The sequence below is a fragment of the Fukomys damarensis genome, unplaced genomic scaffold (genome assembly GCF_012274545.1).
Source record: "Fukomys damarensis isolate Sample0158 unplaced genomic scaffold, DMR_v1.0_HiC HiC_scaffold_24, whole genome shotgun sequence".
Lineage (NCBI taxonomy): Eukaryota > Metazoa > Chordata > Mammalia > Rodentia > Bathyergidae > Fukomys > Fukomys damarensis.
The window spans coordinates 33,078,037-33,086,392 of record NW_022900936.1 but is presented as its reverse complement, the minus strand read 5'-3'; the positions used below and the strand labels follow the sequence as shown (position 1 = coordinate 33,086,392).

At 34.8% G+C, this 8,356-nt stretch overlaps 1 non-coding gene across 1 annotated transcript; it reads left to right on the top strand.

The window, feature by feature from the left end:
* The first annotated feature begins 269 nt into the window (after nucleotides 1-269).
* LOC117283313 lies at nucleotides 270-412 on the top strand. Its single transcript, XR_004514281.1, has one exon. It is a non-coding gene; the product is annotated as a U4 spliceosomal RNA (small nuclear RNA).
* The last annotated feature ends 7,944 nt before the right edge of the window (nucleotides 413-8,356 follow it).

The window sequence follows — 8,356 nt, the reverse complement described above, 5'->3', positions numbered from 1 at the left end:
AAAAATTACCCACACCAATGCAAGTATCAAGTTTATTGGTTACTTTTTGAAAACATGGGATTTAAGTCTATGATCTTCTGTGTTCAAGCAAATCATCTATTAGACAGAGAGCTGAATCTACAAAACTATATTTGAAGAACAAAGTGACTCACACTGTGTACACAAAACTATACGATTGACAAAAAAAACCTCTCAAAATAAGTATGACACTTTTACAATCTTCAAGGTTACCTTACCAAAGCAAAGTAAACTTAAAAAAATATGTTTCAAGCTTTGCGCAGTGGCAGTATAGTAGCCAATGAGGTTTATCCGAGGAGTGATTATTGCTAATTGAAAAAAATATGTTTCAACCAAATTTTATCTGTATTTATTATACTCTATAGCTATTAATTTTATAATGATACAAATACATAATTATAAAAATACAGTGTATCTTTGACTTATGAACTCAATCAGTTCCCAAAAGCTGAATATAATTCAAGTTGGTTGTAAGTCAATAAAGGTGAGTTCTGGATGTTTACCTGTGTACATGCTATAGATAATAACAGGCAGATGAATCTTCCATTAACCTTATTAACACAAATTACTTGAATGTCAGGCCAGTCTTAACTTGAGTGTCCACTATATAATATATTTAAGTACTGTAGTTCTAGAAACACACTAAAATTTTAGTAGTACTAAATATTACAGTACTTTAAAGGTTATATTAACTCATTATTGCCTTTACATTCACTTGAACTCGCATGGTGTTATTCAAATAATAATATATATTTTGCTTTTTAGAAAGTTATTGAGTTGCATGATCCCAACAATGAATGTAACTGTACTATATCCCTAAAATGTACCAATAAACTCAATTAAAGCTAAAAAAATAAAAGAATAAAAAAAAGAAAGTTATTGAGTAAATATTAACATTTTTATAAAAATATGATGGGTATTTTGGGAAGATGCAATAAATAAAATTTTAAATGAAAATTTTATACATTTTAAATTACTTTTTCACACTAATGACCAAGTCCTTGGAGGTAAAAATCTTCAATTACCACATGTCCATACATGAATATATTGATACTGAGTGCATCTTGATCAAGCCATTAGTGGGAGAAAGTGTTTATTTATATTGGATATTATATAAAGTGAATTAATTTGATAAGCTATTGGCAAATATGTCATATGTTGATTTGATAAGAAACCACTGAATTTCTTGGAAAGCTGCAATAGAATTTGGAAGAAAAACATTTACATTTTTAAACCAGAATCAATATTTTATGATTTTTAAGATAACTGGATTTCCAACCAAGAAAATGCAAATACAACCAATATATATGTAGCTGAAACATACTAAACACAAAACCATAGATGTGAATTTTAAGTCATTTGGAAATTAGTATCACTGATCTGATATCAGGAAAAATATGAACCCAGAGTGATCAGAGCTAGACCTGTAAAACTTTTTGATGTTCTCTGCATACAAATAGGCAATCAGAGGTTATTGAATGATTCCTTTCCAGAATAGGGCATTACAACACACACACACACACACACACACACACACACACACACACACACACAGAATGACATGAAGAAAGGGAGGGAGGGAGGGAGGGAGGAACCAAGGAAGGAAGGAAGGAAAGAAGGAAAGAAAAAGAAAAGTACTCTATGAGCCAGAGGCACAGAAAGTTGAGCTGTGACATGCCATCTTTTCTGCTGGAAGAATATTACCCTATAAAAGCTACTGTGTGGCAGACAAGAATCTTTATTCTGAGCCAAATGTTGGCCTAGGCCCAGTTCTGAGTTATACCAGTTTCTAATTGTTAAAATTTAAAAGTTTGTCTTAAATCTATATGTACAAACAAGAAGCACTGCCTTCATGCTATCTTTCACATTAACAGAATCATTTTTTTATGACTTAAAATTTGGCAAAATCCCTTATTAATTTCCAAGATGTGGCTGGTTATTCCTTTCATTTTATGTAAAAGAGATTATTGACTGGGAAGTGCAATCACAGTCTACAGTGGTGGAGGAACCACACTGCCAGTTAATGAAAGACAAAGTTATTCCTGTTATATAAGCACAGATCTGTACTTCACTTTTAGTAATTTAATGAACATTTTTCTAATATTAGTTCTCAAGCCTGTGTTTTGTTTATTTCATTGTTTTCATATTTCAGTTTTCCAATGTATATAGTAGCTGTGCAATCCTGTAATGTCATGCCATTTGGAGAGTGTCATTTAGCAAGAGAATCTTTTTTAGCCTCTTGGCTTCTTCTAGAGGAACAGATGGCTTAGAATATGAAAAAAATTAAATAAAAGTATAAAGGAGATGCAAAAGTAGACAAAATGTTAACTAAATGTTGAAATCCAAGCCCTTTAAGAAAGACTTCTCTCAAGTTCATGACTGGCTAAAGCTCCAGCTGTATATTATTAGGACAAAAAGCACAATTTTAAATGATTTCAGCTGAGCATGGAGATGCTCAATTTTTGATAAGTAATCAAATAAGGTTCTGTTCTTCTCTGCTGCGGTTCATTCATGCCACTCCCTCACACAACAATGGTTCAATGTCAAGCATTTAGAAGACTTAAAATGTATTAATTGAATACAGCTGAATTTGAAAAATTGAAATGCATGCTAATGAGTCAAATATAAAGGAGTTTTGAGAAGCCTTCAATTACTTTAGCTTCTAGATGCAAAAAGATTGTTGGTAAAGGAAGATTTAGAGGCATTTGGCTTTCAAAGTAGGTACTCCCTATGTTAAATAAAATTAATTTGCATAGTTTTCAACCTCAAATAGTGAAAACATAGACATTGATTCCACATGGTCCCTCCATCAATGGAAGGTTGCTTTTGGAAGTAGAATAAAATATGTCTCAATGCTACCATGTATTATATGAGGCATGCAGTGGAACCACTGAGCTAAATCCCCAGCCCTATCATGTATTATAGAAACTAAGAAAATGCAAATAAGATGAGGGGGAAGAACCATAATTTTTAGTATCAATAAAAAGTGTCATGAACAGACCCAGCAAAGACCCAAAGACCCCGGAGGGGGTCTCTTCAACTGCCTGCCTGCCTCAGATCACCCAGCAGATGCGCAACCGCCCAGAATGCACAACAACAGACCCAGCAAGGACCCAAAGACCCTGGAGGGGGTCTCTTCAGCTACCTGCCTGCATGAGATCATCCGGTGGGTGTGCGACCTCCTGGACTGCGCGACAACAGACCCAGTAAGGAAGTTAGCAGCGCATGCGCCCTTGAAACACCCCCAAACCTCCCCCTTCTCAAACCTCCTGATTGGGCCAGTCCTTAGACCAACTCTGCAGAGGCAGGTTCTCATTCAGACCCAGTAAGGAAGTTAGCAGCGCATGCGCCCTTGAAACACCCCCAAACCTCCCCCTTCTCAAACCTCCTGATTGGGCCAGTCCTTAGACCAACTCTGCAGAGGCATAGGTTCTCATAAAGGGTAGTTTTCTGAGCTCCCAACTTTGAACATCTTTAAAGAAAGGGCAGGGGAAACCTGTAATAGAACTGAGTGGAGTTCAACCCTGAGGGAAGGGAAATTCAAGTTAGGCCTTGTAGACTGTGTTCAGTCTCAGTCATGGGGAACTGCCATTGGCTAGCTGAGACCAGGGGATTCGGTTCTGCATATGGCTGTACATGTGGTATAATATGATAACAGAGACAGTCAGAAAGAGGACCTTCAAATTCTTTTTTTTCTCTCTCTCTTTTTTCTTTTCCTCATTTCACCCTAAAATGTCTTTCTTTTTTCTGTCCTTTCTCTCCAACTCAGTCTCTTGCTCCACCATATTGTCTCTCATCTCCCTTTTTATTCCAGCTCCTGCCCTAACTCAGACTTCTTCTTTTATTATTTTTTGTTTTTAGGAGGGGTTTCTCTTTATGTTCTTTTCTCCAGTCATTTTAGTTCACTCATGGCTCTGTACCTTCAAGGGAAGGCAAGCACCTGTTATTGTTAAGGGGATATATTCTTGTCCTTATTCCTGCACTCTCTCTATCCCCCCTGAAGTTAATAGCTTTGTAAAGATAGTAAGGTAATTCTACAACCTCTATATTCACTTCAAACCTGCTCTAATTCTTTCACTTATCCTCTAGTTCTAAGTCTAACCGCCCATCCTAAATGGGAAAGATGCTATATTGAAAAGCATATTCACTGAAAACATACTATGGGCTGCTTCTTGAAATTAATTTAATTCACATGAGTTAAAGGTGATACATTAATGACTACCACAAGTGGTCAGTTTGCAAGCTGTGCCTGATCCTATTGGGCTGCTGAATGTATCAACTGGGATAAAGGGTTGTGATTGATTTAAAGAGTTGTTTTCTCTGATATTATGAAAATGAGGATGTCTATGAGTCATTAGAAACTCAAAAGCTAAAACACAACTATATTAGGAAGATTTAAGTAATACCCAGAAATTAAAGAAGGACAACCCAACAATAAAAAATAAAAATGAGAAAACACTTAAGCAAGACTCAAAAACAGATTTCCAGTTCACCAATGGCAAAGAGTAGGACAAATGAGGATGAAAAGTCTGATAGTGAACCAATAGGACTCCCTGAATCCATAGCACAGGAGGTAACAAAACAGATCAATCAGGCTCTAGAAAAATTCAAATCAGAAATAATTTCCCAGTTAACCAGAGAGATGATGAGCAAAATGGAAGTCATGATTCGAGACTCTAGAGCAGGAACTGACAATAAAATAGATGAGCTCAAGACTATGATAGAAGCCATGAAGACTCATTATAAGAAAGAAAAGGAAACAATGAATGCCCAACAGAGGAAAGAAATGGAATCCATAAAACAGATTCAAACAGATATCCAGGAGATTAAAACTCTATTGAAAGTGTACACAACAGAATAAAAGATTGCGAAGATAGAATTTCAGATATAGAAGATAGGATCGCAGTCAGTGACCGTGAAAAAAGAGGTCTTTTAATAACAGTAAGGGATCATGAGAAATCAATCCAACAACTCCTAGAAGGTACAAAGAAAAATAACATAAGACTGATAGAAATTAATGAAAAAACAGGAGAAAACGCAAATGACATAAAAAAGCTCTTCACAGAATTAATGACAGAAAACTTCCCAAACAGAAGGGAAGAATTACACATACAGATAAGTGAGGCATACAGAACTCCAACTAGCCACGATCAAAATAATTCTGCACCTAGACATATAATAATCAAGATTCCAGAAATCCAACAGAAAAACAAAATACTACAAGCATTAAGAGAAAAGAAACAAATCACATGCAAAGGAAAGCCCATTAGAATCACAGCAGACTTTTCAACACAAACCCTTAGTTCAAGGAGAGCCTGGAGTGAGGTATTCCAAGTCCTAAAAGTAAAGAACCTCCAACCTAGACTGATGTATCCTGCAAAACTCTCTTTCAAAATAGATGGGGAAATAAGATACTTCCACAGCAAAGAGCACCTGAGAAATTTCATGAACACCAAACCAGCACTGCAAGGAATTCTAAACAATATCCTAGAAAAGGATAATGAAGTTCACAGTAACATGAGGCCCAATAGATCAAATCAAATAAAAGGAGATGGGAGAAAAAGTAAAATGAGTCAACAAAAGGACAATAACATGACAAGAATAAGTCAGAATATATCAGTTATAACCATCAATGTTAATGGCCTCAATTCACCAATCAAGAGAAATAGATTGGCAGAATGGATTAAAAAGCAAAATCCGACAATATGTTGGGTACAAGAAACACACCTAGTGCAAAAGGAAGTCCATAGACTGAAAGTGAAAGGATGGAAAACAATTCTCCATGCATCAGGAGCTCAGAAAAAAACAGGAGTAGCAATCTTATTCTCAGATAAAGTAAATTTCAAACCAAAACTCATTAAGAGAGACAAAGAAAGACACTACATTCTTGGAAAGGGAACAATTCAAGAGGAAGAGTTGACAATCATAAACATATATGCACCAAATATAAATGCCCCCAACTATATAAAACAAATATTAAGTAACATGAAAAACCAAATAAGCACTAATACAATTGTAGTGGGGGATTTAATTACCCCACTATCACAAATTGACAGATCATCTAGGCAGAAAATCAACAATGAAATAATAGAACTGAACCAAGCTTTGGAACACATGGACTTAATAGATTTTTATAGAGTATTCCACCCCAAAAAATCAGAATATATATTCTTTTCAGCTGCACATGGATCATTCTCCAAAATAGACATACTGGCTCACCGAATAGGTCTAAATAAATGCAAAAAAATTGAAGTCATCCCCTGTATATTATCATATCATAGTGCAATCAAACTGGAGATCAATAGCACAAAAACTATAGAAACTTCACAAGCACATGGAAACTGAACAACACTCTCCTAAACAATCAATGGATTACAAAGGAAATTAAAGAAGAAATTAGACAGTTTTTACAAATAAATGAGAATGCCAATACAACATACAGGAATATTTGGGACACAATGAAAGCAGTTCTACATGGAAAATTCATAACATTGAATGGCCACACTAGGGAAACAGAGTAGGCTCAAATAAACAACTTAACGATGAAACTTAGACTCCGAGAAAAACAAGAGCAAGTAAAACCCAAATCTTGAACAAGAGAGGAAATTATAAAGATCCGAGCAGAAATCAATGCAATTGAAACTAAGAAAATTATACAAAAAATAAATGAAACAAAGAGCTGGTTTTTTGAAAGAATAAATAAAATTGACAAATCCTTAGCTAATCTTATCAAAAAAAGGAAAGAAAAGGCTCAGATACATGTAATCGGGAATGAAAAAGGCGAAGTCACAACAGATCCAAAAGAAATCCAGAGGATCATGAACACCTACTTTGAGAACTTATACTCTAATAAAATGGAAAACAAAGAAGAAATGGACAGATTTCTAGATACTTATGAGTTACCAAAGTTTAATGAAGAAGATCAAAGCATTTTAAACACCCCAATCACAATCAGTGAAATTGAAAATGTAATTGAAAACTTACCAACAAAGAAAAGCCCAGGACCTGATGGATTCACTGCTGAATTTTACAAGACATTTGGAGAAGAACTACTACCATTACTCTTTAAACTTTTCAATGAAATTGAAAGGGAAGCTACACTTCCAAATTCATTCCTGGAAGCAAGTATCACTTTGATTCCCAAACCAGGGAAAGATGCAACTAAAAAGGAGAACTACAGACCAATCACCTTAATGAATATAGATGCAAAAATCCTTAATAAGATACTAGCAAACAGAATATAGAGGATTACTAAGAAGATCATCCATCCTGACCAAGTGGGATTTATTCCAGTAATGCAACGGTGGTTCAACATACGAAAGTCAATAAATATAATAAATTATATTAACAAAGTCAAGGACAAAAACCATATGATCCTCTCAATAGATGCAGAAAAATCATTTGATAAAATTCAACACTCATTCATGATAAAAACCCTGCAAAAAATTGGAATAGATGGTCTATACCTCAATTTAATAAACGCTATCTATGAAAAACCATCAGTCAACATTATATTGAATGGCCATAAACTGAAAACCTTCATGTTAAAATCAGGAACAAGACAAGGATGCCCACTATCACCACTTCTCTTCAATATAGTTCTGGAAACATTAGCCACAGCAATTAGACAAGAGAAAGAAATTAAAGCAATAAAGATAGGAAAGGAAGAAATTAAACTATCATTATTTGCTGATGATATGATATTCTACATTGAAGATCCAAAAAACTCCACCAAAAAACTTCTAGACTTAATTGACAAATTCAGTAGACTATCTGGATACAAGGTGAATACCCAAAAATCAATAGCCTTTCTATACACAAATAACAGACACACTGAAAGAGAAATAAGGGGAAAAATTCATTTTACAATAGCATCCAAAAAAATGAAGTATCTAGGAATCAATCTAACAAAAGAAACAAAAGATCTCTACACTGAAAACTACAGCACTCTGAAAAAAGAAATCGAAGAGGATATAAAAAAATGGAAAGATATCCCCTGCTCCTGGGTAGGAAGAATCAACATAGTGAAAATGGCCATACTACCAAAACTGCTATATACATTCAATGCAATGCCAATTGAAATTCCAACACTATATTTCACAGAACTAGAAAAAAAAATACAAAAATTAATTTGGAACCACAAGAGACCTAGAACAGCAAAAGCCATTTTAGGCAACAGTCACATGGCACCAGGTGTAACAATTCCCAATTTGAAACTATACCACAAAGCCATTGTGATAAAAACAGTATGGTACTGGCAAAGAAATAGGCCTGAGGATCAGTGCAACAGACTGAAAGACACAAAAACAAATGCAGATGTACTCAGCTACCTCATCTT